This window comes from Balaenoptera ricei, chromosome 11, assembly GCF_028023285.1.
Source record: "Balaenoptera ricei isolate mBalRic1 chromosome 11, mBalRic1.hap2, whole genome shotgun sequence".
In the NCBI taxonomy this organism is placed as follows: Eukaryota; Metazoa; Chordata; class Mammalia; order Artiodactyla; family Balaenopteridae; genus Balaenoptera; species Balaenoptera ricei.
Window position 1 is genome coordinate 97,913,550 of NC_082649.1, and position 14,144 is coordinate 97,927,693.

The window sequence follows — 14,144 nt, forward strand, 5'->3', positions numbered from 1 at the left end:
CCTGGAGTACAAATTAATGCTCTAGCTTTCAGTGGATATAGAGCAAGGATCGTGTCCTCTGTTTCAGAGGGTCCTGTTAGCTTATTAAGGTTAGATATCTTAGAAACTAATTACTCTCTATTGGAAGAGTCGCATCTCATATTCATCAAGACAGTAAGAAATTTTCCTTCGGAGGTACAGAAAGGTCAGCGTGACAGATCTTCACACGGTGTTAAAAACACAAGATCTCAACTAGACAGAGGTGAAAGCTTGCTGCTGTAGCTTGCTAGAAACACTTGTGTCTCAAGTTATGCATTCCCTATTGTGTTAGTTTGCTAGGCTGCCATAACAAAGTACCACAGACTTGGTGGCTTAAACAACAGAAATGTATTGTCTCACAGATCTGGAGCTTAGAAATCTGAGAGATAGGCGTGGAGTTGGTTTCTTCTGATGTCTCTGTCCTTGGCTTGCAGAAGGCCGTCTTCTCCCTTTATCTTCACATGGTCTTCCCTCTGTTCATGTGTATTTCTATCCCCAGATTTCCTCTTCTTATAAGGATACCAGTCATATTGGATGAGGGCCCACCCTAATGACCTCAGTTTAACTTAATTGGCTCTCTAATGACCTTTTCTCCAAATACAGTCACAGTTGGATGTACTGTGGGCTGGGAGTTCAACATATTGGCTTGGCCAAAAAGTTCGTTCGGGTTTTTCCATATGCTCTTACTGAAAACCCCGAACGAACTTTTTGGCCAACCCAATATAAATTTGGGGGGGACACAACTCAGACCCTAACACTCAGCCCTCTGACCCCTCCAAATTCATGTCCTCCTCACAGGCAGACTATATCTACCGTTTTCCTTTAGAACCCCAAAGCACAGCTCCCAGGATTTTTATAAAAATGGAGGCAGCTTTTCCTCGAAGTACCAAGATATACAGGGTCATTGTTCCTTCCTCTTAAAACAGGTCATGTATGCTTACATTGTAGTATAGACATTAGCTGATGTAACCAACACACTTTTCCTGAGGGCCTACTGTGTGCCAGCCCAGGGACTGTGGCAGCAACTTCAGATCAAGTCCTTCCTCTAAGCCTCCGGTACATTTCACAACTTGCCCAGGCCATGACTTTACAAAGAACTGGAACTATTTCTTCTTCATCTCCCTATCCTCAGTGCTTGGCACTTAGCACTCATTACCAGCTGGGCCTCCTCCTTCTTTCAGTTACATATTAAAATTGTTTTGGATGTAAATATTTTAATGTGTCGCGGTAAAGAAAGTGTTGGGCTAGGAGTCCTGGTCCTATGATGGCAACCTCACTCGCCTTAAATTTTTCCATTGTAAAATAACATAATTTGGACCAGAAATCTCTTAAGAGCACTTGTAATTCAATCACTCTATGTTTAACTCAAGTTTGCAGAGTCAAAGAGGCCTTCTTGGAGGAGGAGACATTTGAATTCCATCACCACGTATTAATGAGAGTTGGTTGAGGAACGTTTTGGGCAGTGGAAGGATGGCAAGTGACAGTAGTCCTAGTGAGCTCCTAGAACTTGACCCAAGTCCCGGCCACCTTGTTGGTATTTGAGCCCAAGAATGCTCACCTCTAGAAAGATGCAGAGGCATCATTCAGACTACACAGTGGTTACTTAGCTGTGTATCACCATTGACCCATTAGATTACTGGCCTTTAAGTAGTGGTTGTTCTTGGTGTGTGTTTACCCTCAACTGCTGTCCGGTTTTGAGTAGGCGTGAGGATATATTTTCCACATCTCCAGCTACCCTATACCTAAAAATTGCAATAATCTAGAAAAGACAGTATGCTTCTAGTAGGCTAATAGATAATATTATTTATAAAGGCTCTGTGAAGGAGGGAAGTGACTTGACTCTCACAGCTTAAAATATGTGGGTTTTGGAACAGCTATTTTCATTGTTTAATGGTGGGTTCACCCAGGTAGCTGAAATTGCTCAAGAAATGATCTTGTGAGATTTTACTGTAATACACGGTACAGTACTTATATGACCAAAACAGAGAAGTAGGTGGAGTTGTGTATAATCTCAGGCCGTCGTGACAAAATACCAGAAGGGTGGCTTAAGCAACAGACATTTATTTTTTCACAGTTCTGGAAGCTGGGATTCTGAGATCAAGATTCCAGCAGGGATAACTTCTGGTGAGATCTCTTTTCTTGCTGTGTCTTCATGTGGCCTTTCCCCTGTATATATACGTGGAGAGAGAGTGGTCTGGCATCTCTTCCTTTCCTTATAACGATGCCATTCCTATCTGATTAGGACCCACCTTTACGGGCCCTACCTCCAAATCTACTCACAGTGGGGATTAGGGCTTCAACATATGAATTTTGGGAGTACACAGTTCAGTCCACAGCAAATTGATACAGAGCTTTAAGCATTTGTCTTTTGCTAAGTATCATATGGACCAGGTAACAGAGCTTGTCACTCAAACTCGAAAATAATATCTCAGAAGCCAGCACAATTCTGAAAAGATAACCAAGTTTCTTAATTCTGTCTCAAAGATGAGAAAATTATGCTACATTCCATTCCCCCCCCCCCACTACCCTCTATCTCTCTCTTTCAGCCTACTGCATTTTAAAATAGATTTGAAACCCAGGAAATTAGCACCTTTAATTTATTCCCAGACAAGAAAGCTAATAAGTAGGGAAAATTAAAAATTTTCAGCCAGCTCACTTTCCGTGTTTTATAACACATACCGTTTTGGCTTTGGAGTAGTTTAATTTGAATTAATCATTAGACTCTCTTCAGAGTTAGAAATGAAGTGGTATGTAAAGTAGGTTATGTTGTTAGTATAATCTGACACCTAAAATTTAGCCTGAGGTGCACGGTCATACATAAGCCTGATACCCTGCCTATTTTTCACCCCCAAATTTCATATGACATGGATGATTTCCAAGCTCAAGGTTAAAATAATTTGAGGGCTGGGAGAGACTCATAAAGGAAAGGCCCCTTAGCAACACAGATTTCAGGGGGGAGGAATTTCACCTGTTCTATCAAGCTAAGGAAACTTCCCTGAGATGTTTGATCAGACACAAAGAAGTGTGACAACAGAACTGGCTGATCTGCCCCAGGATTTTCAGCAGCTGGCCAATGCTGTACCAGTTTACAAAAACAGGTGATTGTCCAATCACATTTCAGTGATGACCTGCGTCTCTGTTGAACTTACCCACCACGCTGACAGTATAGCCAGATGCACATCTTCCTGATCAGAGGGAAGAAAATGAGGGGACAGGACTGCTACTGTGAAAAAGATGTATTCTCTCTCATTTTGCTGAAGACTTTTAGAAATCGCTTGAAACTGGGAAGGCAAATTCGGCTTGTCCCTTACAATTTATTAGAAGGTGGCCTCATCCTACCTCTCCACTTTGGTAAGCTGAGCTCTGTTTCCTGTGAGCACTTTTGACATTATCATGAAAGCAAAGTAATCTCTTTATAGAAAAGGAAAGGACAACACTTTATCAAGAACAGTTCAGCACATGTCTCATTTCTGAATTTCACAGACTTGCAAGTTTGGGTGAAGCTTGTTGACCCTGGGAGCGGCTGCACATTCAGTATTACTCGGCATTCAGAGATGTGTGATGTATGTTACTTAGTTTTTAATCTCTGTCCCATCACCTATGTTGCCACCAAATGCACAGTCCAATAGGTAAAGGAGGAATTTTTTTTCTAATTTATTTTTTTATTTTATTTTTTAAATTTAATTTTTATTTTATATTGGAGTATAGTTGACTTACAATGTTGTGTTAGTTTCAAGTGTACAGCTAAGTGATTCAGTTATACATATATATGTATATGCCCATTCTTTTTCAGATTTTTCAGATTCTTTTCCCATATAGGTTATTACAGAATATTGAGTAGAGTTCCCTGTGCTATACAGTAGGTCCTTGTTGATTATTTTATCTGTATTAGTGTGTATATGTTAATCCCAAACTCCTAATTTATCCCTCCCTCCCACGTTACCCCTTTGGTAACCATAAGTTTTTTTTCTAAGACTATGAGCCTGTTTCTGTTTTGTAAATAAGTTATTTGTATCTTTTTTTTTAGATTCCACATATAAGTGATATCATATGATATTTGTCTTTCTCTGACGTACTTCACTTAGTATGATCATCTCTAGGTCCATCCGTGTTGCTGCCAATGGCATTATTTCATTCTTTTTTTAATGCCTGAGTAATATTCCATTGTGTGTGTGTGTGTGTGTGTGTGTGTTTATCTACATACACCACATCTTCTTTATCCATTCGTCTATCGATGGGCATTTAGGTTGCTTCCATGTCTTGGCTATTGTAAACGGTGCTGCAGTGTACACTGGGGTGCATGTATCTTTTTGAATTACAGTTTTGTCCAGACACAGTAAGTTCCCTACGTATGAACCTTCAAGTTGCGAACTTTCAAATATGCGAACGTGCGTTCGCATGTCCAATCACATAAGTCAGTTCACAGGTCTGCTGTTATCTGTAGAAGTTGGGTACCTGGGCTAACTTTGTTGGACTTACAAACTCGCTCTCGGAACAGAACTTGTTCATATGTAGGGGACTTACTGTTTATGCCCAGGAGTGGGTCTGCTGGATCATATGGTAGTTCTATTTTTAGTTTTTTAAGAAACCTCCATAATGTTCTCCATGGTGGCTGTATCAATTTACATTCCCACCAACAGTGCAAGAGGGTTCCCTTTTCTCCACACCCACTCCAGCATTTATTGTTTGTAGATGTTTTGATGATGGCCATTCTGACCGCTGTGAGATGATATCTCATTGTAGTTTTCATTTACATTTCTCTACTGGTTAGTGATGTTGAGCATGTTTTCATGTGCTTTTTGGCCATCCGTATATCTTCTTTGGAGAAATGTCTATTTAGATCTTCTGCCCATTTTTGGATTGGGTTGTTTGTTTTTTTGATATAGAGCTGCATGAGCTGTTCATATATGTTGGAGATTAATCCCTTGTCGGTAGGTTCATTTGCACATATTTTCTCCCATTCTGTGGGTTGTCTTTTCGTCTTGTTTATGGTTTCCTTTGCTGTGCAAAAGCTTTTAAGTTTCATTAGGTCCCATTTGTTTGTTTTTGCTTTTATTTTCATTACTCTAGGAGGAGGATCCAAAGAGACATTGCTGCGACTTATGTCAGAGTGTTCTGCCTATGTTTTCCTCTAAGAGTTTTATAGTATCCAGCCTTAAAGTTAGGCCTTTAATCCATTTTGAGTTTATTTTTATGTATGGTGTTAGGGAGTGTTTGAATTTCATTCTTCTAAATGCAGCTGTCCAGTTTTCCCAGCACGATTAATTGAAGAGGCTCTCTTTGCGCCATTGTATCTTCTTGCCTCCTTTGTCATAGATTAATTGCCCATACGTGCATGGGTTTATTTCTGGGCTTTCTATCCTGTTCCATTGATACAGATTTCTGTTTTTGTGTCATTACCATACCGTTTTGATAACTGTAGCTTTGTAGTATCGTCTGAAGTCAGGGAGCCTGATTCCTCCAGCTCCGTTTTTCTTTCTCAGGATTGCTTTGGCTATTTGGGGTCATTTGTGTTTTGATACAAATTTTAAAACTTTTTGTTCTAGGAGGAATTTTTCTCTTAATGATGAGGTGATTCCCCGGAAATGCCAAATATAATCATCACTGCAACCCTGAGATGTTATAAAAGGGGAAATGATCGTGAAGCTCTCATTTTGGTCCCCTCTGGATCCACGGTCTGTTTCATAGCTGACTGCTGGCCAACCATTCTGGCCACTGGGTCAGAGACCATTAGTCTTTTCAGCTGTGGAGACCAGATAGTGGGAATACCGTTGGCCCCTCCAATGTCACAGTGCCATGTAGAAGGTGGGTGCTGCACTGCTGCGCCAGACCACTAGTGGGCAGTCAGCAGGCTGGTACCCACTGTGTTTTCTCTTTGTGCCCTGCAGTCCTCGCCTTTGGGTCAGTCTGTTTTTACTACACATCTCTAGCTTTGTACATGACAAGGATTCCAACAGAGGAGTACATGGTGCTTCAGGGAGAAGTAGCCTGCAAAGGGGAGAACTAGCGAATCCCAGCCAAGGACGCTTGTTTCCATGGGACCATCCCAACAGAATGGGATTCCTAGTGGAATGTGAGGTCTCTGCATTTGGATAGTTCTGGCTGTTAGGGGCTTCACCTACTCTTTTCTCCTTTATTATTATTATTTATTATTCACTCATTCATCCAATAGCATATCTGCTAGGTTCTGGGACCACAGATAAACAAGCGAGGGAAGGGACTACCTGCATGAAGCTTTCAGTACAGTGGTGGAGCTAGACCAGGGTTTCTCAGCTTCGGCACTATTGACATTTTATGTTGGATAATTCTTTGTTGGGTCGGGGAGGGGGAAGATTCTCCTGTGCATTATAGGATATTTAGCAGCCTCCCCCTTTACCTGGTTGTGACAACAAAAATGTTTCCAGACTTGGCCAAATACCACCTCCCCCCCCACCCTCTGCCCAGGTTGGGGTCGGGACAATCTCTTTAAGGAAGTAATATTTAAGATAAAACCTTTAGGAAGCTAACAGTGAATATAGGCATGTTCCAGAAAAAGAGCAGTGGAGAGGCCCTGCAGAGGCCAGAGCTCATCCATTTATGGAACTAAAGCAGGCCAGTGCGAGTGGAGGGGCCCCAGGGAACCACAGGTCACAGCGTGGAGGGCCTGGGGATGGGAGTATGGGTTTGTATTGTAAGTGCAGTGGGAAGGCTTTGAAGAATTTCAAGCAAGGAAGGGATATGACTGGACTTATATTTTAAGAGTAACGAACAGTTTTCGCCTGCGGTGTCGAAAATACATTTGGCAGGGATGAAGTGGAATATTCTCATTCTACTGTGTGAAGCTTCTCTCTGCATGTTTGACTTGTGCTTGTAGGAGGTACAAAGTAAGTAAAGGAACAGAGGACCAGGGACAATATGGAAGAACCTCATCAATAAAGGAAAATTAATAAACATATAGAAATGAAGATTGAGATAATTAGGTAAAACTTTATTCCCAGAAACAAATGCCTCAGATGGCAGTGAATAACAATAATTAATTATGTCCTTAGGAACAGTAACATTAATTTTGTTAACAAAACCGAAAATTCAACGAGGTAAATTAAAGATCTTATTGGTTTTATTCACTGATTTATGAATTGGGCAGCATCCAATCTAACAGATGGAAAGGAGCTCTGAGGAGCTGTACAAAATGCAAGACTTGTCTTTTTAATTGAAGTATAGTTTATTGATTTACGATGCTGTGTTTGTTAATTTCTGCTGTAAAGTGACTCGTTTATATTCTTTTCCATTAGTGCTTATCCCAGGATATTGAATATAGTTCCCCATGCTGTACACTAGGACCTTGTTGTTTATCCATTCTATATGTAACAGGTTGCATCTGCTAATCCCAAACTCCCAGACCATCCCCCCTTCTGCTTGGTAACCACAAGTCTGTTCTCTATATCTGTGCATCTGTTTCATAGATGCATTTGTGCCATATTTTAGAGTCCACACGTATCTAAGTGATATCATGTGGTATTTCTCTTTCTGACTTACTTTGCTTAGTATGATCATCTCTAGGTCCATCATGTTGCTGCGAGTGGCTTTATTTCATTCTATTTTATGGCTGAGTAATATTCCGTTGTTGTATATATATGTACTACATCTTCTTTATCCATCCCTCTGTGGACATTTAGGTTGTTTCCATGTCTTGGCTATTGTGAATAGTGCTGCTATGAACATTGCAGTGCATGTATCTTTTTGAATTACCGTTTTTGCAAATCAAAACTCCAAGGAGGTATCGCCTCACACCCGGTCAGAATGGCCAGCATTAAAAAGTCTACAACAAATGCTGGAGAGGGTGTGGAGAAAAGGGAACCCTCCTACACTGTTGCTGGGAATGTAACGTGGTGCAGCCGCTACGGAGAACGGTATGGAGGCTCCTCGGAAAACTAAAAACAATGAAAACTTTTATAGGCAGAAGGGAGTGTGGGAAAAAGACAGTTACACGAGGCAAAAAAAGCAGGTTGGTTATTGCGAGGTTACTTTCCTTTAGGGGACGGCAGGGGTCAGTCAGCCTGATGACCTAACTAGTGCTGATCCAGAAATTCCCAATGGACTGGTTCAAGATTCATCTCTGGGAGAGTCAAAACCATAATTCAGTTAATTCTCGGTTTGCTGAAGTGGGGCTTAGCATAAGGAACTCCACGGTGGGCCCGTTTTCGTGTTTTTAACAATTTCCCCCTTTTGAGATCAGACTCTCAGCCTGAGAGATGTGATAAAAATTTAAGGTATCAGCACTACCCCCAGCTACGGCTCTGGAGTTCTCACAGTGTTTTGCTGAATCTCTGTGGCATTCACAGGTCACAGGGTCAGGTTCACATTCCTGAAGTTGGTCATTCTCTTCAATCCTTGTCTGAAGTTCTAGTCTTAAGGTGATCATCTGTGTGGTGGTTATCAGCTGTGAACATGCATTTAAAGCTTGTGAGAGACTATATCACACCAGAGAGACTACTAGGATTATCAGAAACAGCACAATTCCCAATGTCTGGACTGCACTTCAGAGACAGGCTGCCTAAGACCCAAACCAATCAGAATAAGCCAAAGAAAGTCCCCATTGAAGGAGTCACTTTTTTAAGCCAAATGACTTTTATTCAGTGATCTTGAGTCTCAACTTACCCCGAAGTGTCAAATTCAAGTATAGCAAGTGGTGTTGGCCATGGCGCAAACACCCTGGTTAGCTAACAGATAGATAGATAATCAAGGGCTCTCCTATTATCAAGAATGACTTTGGGCAGAGAATCTGGGAATATCTGGTGGGGAGCTCTTGCTGTAGCAGCAGATTCTGTAATAGCTTCAAGAGCTAAGGAAGAGTTCCTGATCATAGCCTCATTTGCACTTAGGGTAAGGGTACTTAGCCCGCCGAGCAGGAATCTGCTGAAGGAAGCAAAGTTTGAATCATGAATGCCTCCTGGTAATTCCCATTTGAGTCTGTGGCTCAGGACTGGAAAGATGACAGCCATGGAGGCTGGTAAAATGTAAGGGGCTGTAGAACACACAGGTGGATTTATCCTGCTTGCCTCGTATCCCTTTCTTTGTACAAAGCCTGGATGCAAAGTCCCCAAGTTTGGGAGTCTGACACAAAAGAGAAGGGGTTGATTTTGTTTTCTGAGAAACCTGAAGCATCGGCAGAACTACAGGATTACCAGAATCATGGCAAATCCAGCAGTCATTTGATGCTTGGATTATTATCCCCCAGACTCCTTGCAATGGGCGTTACCTTTCCAGGCCAGAGCAAGGCAAAAAGGGGACAAAAGTATCATGAGGACCTTCATGGTGTGAGCAGTAGGAAAAAAGATGATCAGAGAGGGAAGGAGAAATGGAAAGAAACATTCTCGATCTGAGGTCTTACCTCTAAATTCTGTGTGATTTTGAGGTCTCCATGTTTTTGCACAGGACCAGATGTCAGGTTGAGCCTTCTTTACCTGTGAAAATGCACCCAAGTTTCCACAGCTTATAATGTGGCAGTGGTATCAGCGATCAAGAGTAAAATGCAAATAGACTTAAAAATGTCCATGGTTAATTAAGATAATAAATGGAAAAAGATGATATTATACCAGGACATATCAAATTTCTAGGATTTTATACAGTTTTAGAACATTTATATTACTAGCATGCATCCATCCATACAAATATAACCTAAGAAGGTTTAGCATCACTTCTTATTTGATAATGCTTCCTGCATAATTTAACATATCAAATAAACCTAATTTATTTTAACATCTTACCTATAAGAAGCAAATCCCTTGACATTTTCTGGGGACCCTCTGGGAAATATCCAAGTTCGTTTGAGGTCAAAAAGACCCCGCTTAAAATTTGACTTCGGGAAAACATCAAAGTTTGAACATTTGATTAAATAGGATCACAGATCATTATAATACTTCATTACCTATGTAGCCGAAGTGACAACAAAAGATGGTAAAGGTAAAACCAGTTATGTCGTTATAAGCAAAACGTACCTCTTTTAATATTGAGAAGGCTGGGTTTTCTTAAGTAATCAAAGACCTGATAAAGACGACCGGAAGCACAGTAAGTTATTTTGGTCAAACACAAAAATCTTTGCAGTCCAGGCAGACTACTTTAAAAGGTAAACTTTCACAATCTCGTCGGAAAAGCAGGCCAAAAGTACAATAACACTTTGTCATTTTAATGGAGAGAAAACCAAAGTCTAATTTTTGCACCAGTGTACTTTTGGTATCAAAACTCATTTTTTTAAGCTTAACTAAATCCATTCCAAACTAGCTTGACCACACCTGAAACTCCTTTCCCAAGATTCCTTTTCTACAAACCTTCTACAGCCTTTTAAATATTTTTTCAAATTTTGTCCTATTTTATTTTCGGGCGGGAACAACCAAACAGTTGGTTCCTTTCATACTTACTACTTCCAAGTCACTATTATTCCATATGGTGATTAGAATTCTGAACCCTTAGAATCCTTAATTCCTTGGTATAAACTAAGAAGTAAGCAATTGTGGACTGCCACACTAGCATTCTGTGGATTGGCAGAATGTTTTAGTATCTTACCTTATTTGGAATTAATCTAGATACTCGATGAATATCCATTATTTAACTTCTTTCAGTATAACTTCAGGGTTTCAAGTTACCAAAAAAGATTTGGAAGCTATTTAATTTAAGCCATGAAGCAGGTATGATAATGCAAAACTCACTAGTTTATAAAAGAACAGTTGGATACAAATTCTGTTTTTGGCCGATGGAATAAGTTAAGCTTACCTGCTCAGATGGTTAAGCCTTACCACTAATCAAAGATTTTTTTAACAGGCCTAGTTTTCAAATAGCATTTCTTTTATTTTTTCTTTCTGTATCTTTTTTTCTGATAAGAATTATCTTGGTTCCTAGAGAAGACCAGGTAGGACATTTACATCTCAAAAGGCACAGAGAAAGAATGTAAATTCCAGCAAGAAGGATTTGTTTCCTAAGTCTAAATCTTTTACAATTATCTGCAAACCTTTCTCCATGAATAGGGGAGGTTTGGGGATTGGTAAGAAGGATAGGTGGCCTTTGAATTGCTTCTAGAGTTGCATTTCTCTTTTTGTAAAGACTCCATTTACAAGACAAGGACAGTTGTTTTTAATTCCTCATAGACTCCGGTTGCAACCTGAATGACCTCATCATAGGCTGACACACCCATCCAACTATGTTATCTCCAAATTGCTTCTTTATATCAGGGAGAAGACCTACAACTAAGATGGAAATCAAAAACACCCTGTGTTCTAGACTTAGAGCTGCTCATTTTTTGGAATGACTTTCTTTACCTCTAGGTACTTGAGTTCATTGTGGCTTAGGGGAGAGGGCCTAAAAAGTATCTTTATCTGCTTCTGATACCAGCTTCCAATTTGGGCAACTTCTGACCAAAGACAGTACTTTTAAACGATCCTTTCAAATATGTTGTCAGTTTTCAGCTTGGACAAACAGTAAGTATTCCTAGCAGTACTGAACAACCTCATGGAGGCAAGAGGTGTCCCCCCAAAGCGTGCAAAAGATACTACCCTCCCAGGATCCAGAGCCACTCCCAAAGATAACCAAAGGAAAGAAAGACTCAGACACAGTTCCTCTGAGAGCCGGCAGCAATGAGTAGGTTGCTGGCCACAAATGGAGCACAGCCCACATTTCTGTCCGGCCTTACCTTTGGGGTCTCCAACCTGACAGTTGCCAAGCCAAGTTCTCAGGACACAAAATGAGACAAATAAGAAGGGCAGTAGCTGTCCTTGGGAGACAAAGGACATAAACCAAGGCGTCTGGATTTCAAAAGAAAGGGACAGTGTAAAATTTTGCCTTCCTCTCTCACCTGGCCACTACAGAGAGATTCGGGAGAGCTGACGCTGGTAAGGATTCTCCCCTTTCGCAAGCTCCTGGCAGTTTTCCTAGGATCCCAGCTGCAGGCTCCGGATGAGTGGGCTTTAGAGAGTGCAGCCCTAGTATCTACCAGAATTTTACAAGATTTTCCACTAGTTTTAACTTTAGTTTCCCTTCAGCTGTTTAAAGCTGTAATTGGTAGCAGCTTACTTGAGAATCCCTGAGTCCCATCAACCCTGGAAGGGGTTGTCCTTCCAGGGTAGATGTGGAGGCACCTCCCAGGCCCCTTACCTGGAGGACTTTGGTTTACAGCCTTGCAGTCTGCAGAGTGGAAAGGCTGTTCAGGCACAGGATCACAGACTGTGAGTCCTCAGGTAAAGGAGGCTAGAGGGGAGTAGGGCCAGTCACATCAGTCTTACGGTTCTTTGTTTTAGGCACCTCTTGTACCCTTAATTTCTCCTCAGCCTTTTGGAGGCCTCTGCATGACACTTAAAATAGGTATCCCATTCTGTTTGATTTGGGAACCTTTGCTTTCAAGGGCACTGAAATGAATGGTGTTTGTCTAATTGGAACATTCCTCAAAGGGGCCACTGTAGTGTAAGATTTTGCCATTTTTGTAGATATTCACAGCTTCCAGGACCTCAGTTCTTAAAATAAGCATTTGTGCCCGAAGGTGGTGCACTCAATTTTTGGAAACTTGAGGATCCCGTTTCTTTAGCTAAGCCTGGGGTCTGCTGGAGCCAAATTAATACCTAAGAGGGCCATGCTGCTGGTTTGGGGATTGTATGATGTTTTAAAGTACACCTTGTCGCATGAACGTTGTTCGAGGTTGGGGGTGAACAAACTAGTTTCAATCTAATGCATTCTGTGAACAACTTATCCTAGCATGGGAGTCAGAGTTGGGGGGCAAGCACTCTAATGGCTCTTAAGTGCTCGACCCCATGCCCACTAGTTTTGCAGCTTTGCCTTCCAAGATTCCCATTAGCAAGAGGGCTATTTACTCCTTCACTTCATGTGCACATTAACAGAAACCAATAGTAACCGAGGAAATGGAACTGTGGACACCAGCAGTAACCAAAGAGATGGTAGCGTGGATTGGCCAAGAGAAGGCCATAACTGTGCACCAACAGCTATCCAAGTGTAAGTGGGAACCAAACCAGCAGACCCCAACAAATGGGGACTGTGGACTGACAAGGGCTAAGGACCAGCACACCACTAGAACCTGTCACTCCAGACGGACCCAGGACTGGAAAGCCAATTTACATCAGGAGCTCAGTGCAAAGAGAGTGGAGCTCAGACCTGAGGGGAACTTAGCCATGGCCCTTGGAAATGGTGAGAAAGAGAACTCAAAGCGTTCACGGTTACCAACATCTGCGTTTCCCACTGTCCTCGGAGCCACCAGAAGTCTCCTTCAGATGCAACCACTGCCATCAAGCTGTAAAGAAACAAAATTCAACTAAGTAAACTTTAAAGATCTTATTGGGTTTATTCACTAATTCATGACTCAGGCAGCATCCAGTCTAGAAGCTAAAAGGATCTCCAAGGAGCTGCAGAAGACGAAAGAAAGACTTCTCAAGGCAGAAGGGAGCAGGCACGAGGAAGTTGCACTAGGCAAAAACATAGGTTGGTTATTGCAGGGGGCTGGCAGGCAGATGACCTAACTAGTGCTGGTCCAGCGATTCACTTCTGGGAGAGCTGAAGCTGTGACGCAGTTAAGTCTCAGGTGTGGAGCTTAGCATAAGCAACTCAGTAATGGGCCTGTGTTTTGTTTTTAACAACCTCTTACACGTAAATATCATATTTCCTACATATTTCTCAAATTCACCTGCTCTAATTGACCACCATCTCTCTCTTCCCCAGCCTGGACCTTAATTATGGAAGTTTGCATTTAACACATATTAAACTTAAAGAGATTTTAGTAAGTCAAAAAAAATTAATTATAGAGCAAGAAGACCCTGAGCAGAACAATTTTGCTTCTTAACATCATGTATAGCATTGCTTTCCAATCTTGAGTTTTGCAGAATGAACCTAAGAATCATAAACAGAAAATGGGATTATACTTTGACAGAGGCAGAATCAAAATGGAACAGTGTCCTGATTGATCACCCAGATAAGGTGGGACCAAGCAGTCCTCCATCCCCAAATCTGGACTGATGCCTACTATGAGGAATACTAGATTCTGGGGTAAGAAGGGCATCAAAATCTAGAACGGTCCAGGACAATGCAAGAGTGGAGGAAACATGCATTTATAGAATGAGCACAGGATTAAAATGTGAATGTAGCTACAGGGTGCT

The 14,144-nt window shown here is 41.4% G+C and overlaps 1 protein-coding gene and 2 long non-coding RNA genes across 9 annotated transcripts in view; 1 reads left to right on the plus strand and 2 right to left on the minus strand.

Moving 5' to 3' along the window:
• The window catches only part of GRM7 (glutamate metabotropic receptor 7), a 788,856-nt gene that overhangs the window by 709,070 nt on the left and 65,642 nt on the right, over positions 1-14,144 (plus strand). The gene's annotated exons all lie outside the window — the stretch shown is intronic.
• LOC132374193 (uncharacterized) lies at positions 2,142-10,027 on the minus strand. Of its 2 annotated transcripts, XR_009505597.1 has the most exons (5): positions 9,996-10,019; positions 9,765-9,856; positions 9,389-9,461; positions 8,308-8,437; positions 2,142-2,184 (listed from the first exon to the last, which is right to left on the minus strand). It is a non-coding gene; the product is annotated as an uncharacterized LOC132374193 (long non-coding RNA). The 2 variants fall into 2 exon arrangements; XR_009505598.1 differs by lacking the exon at positions 9,765-9,856 and having other exon boundaries at positions 9,996-10,027.
• Positions 12,677-14,144, minus strand: part of LOC132375178 (uncharacterized) — a 272,033-nt gene continuing 270,565 nt past the window's right edge. Inside the window, exon 3 of the long non-coding RNA XR_009505954.1 lies at positions 12,677-13,285. This is a non-coding gene — a long non-coding RNA (uncharacterized LOC132375178). The remainder of the gene's footprint in view (positions 13,286-14,144) is intronic.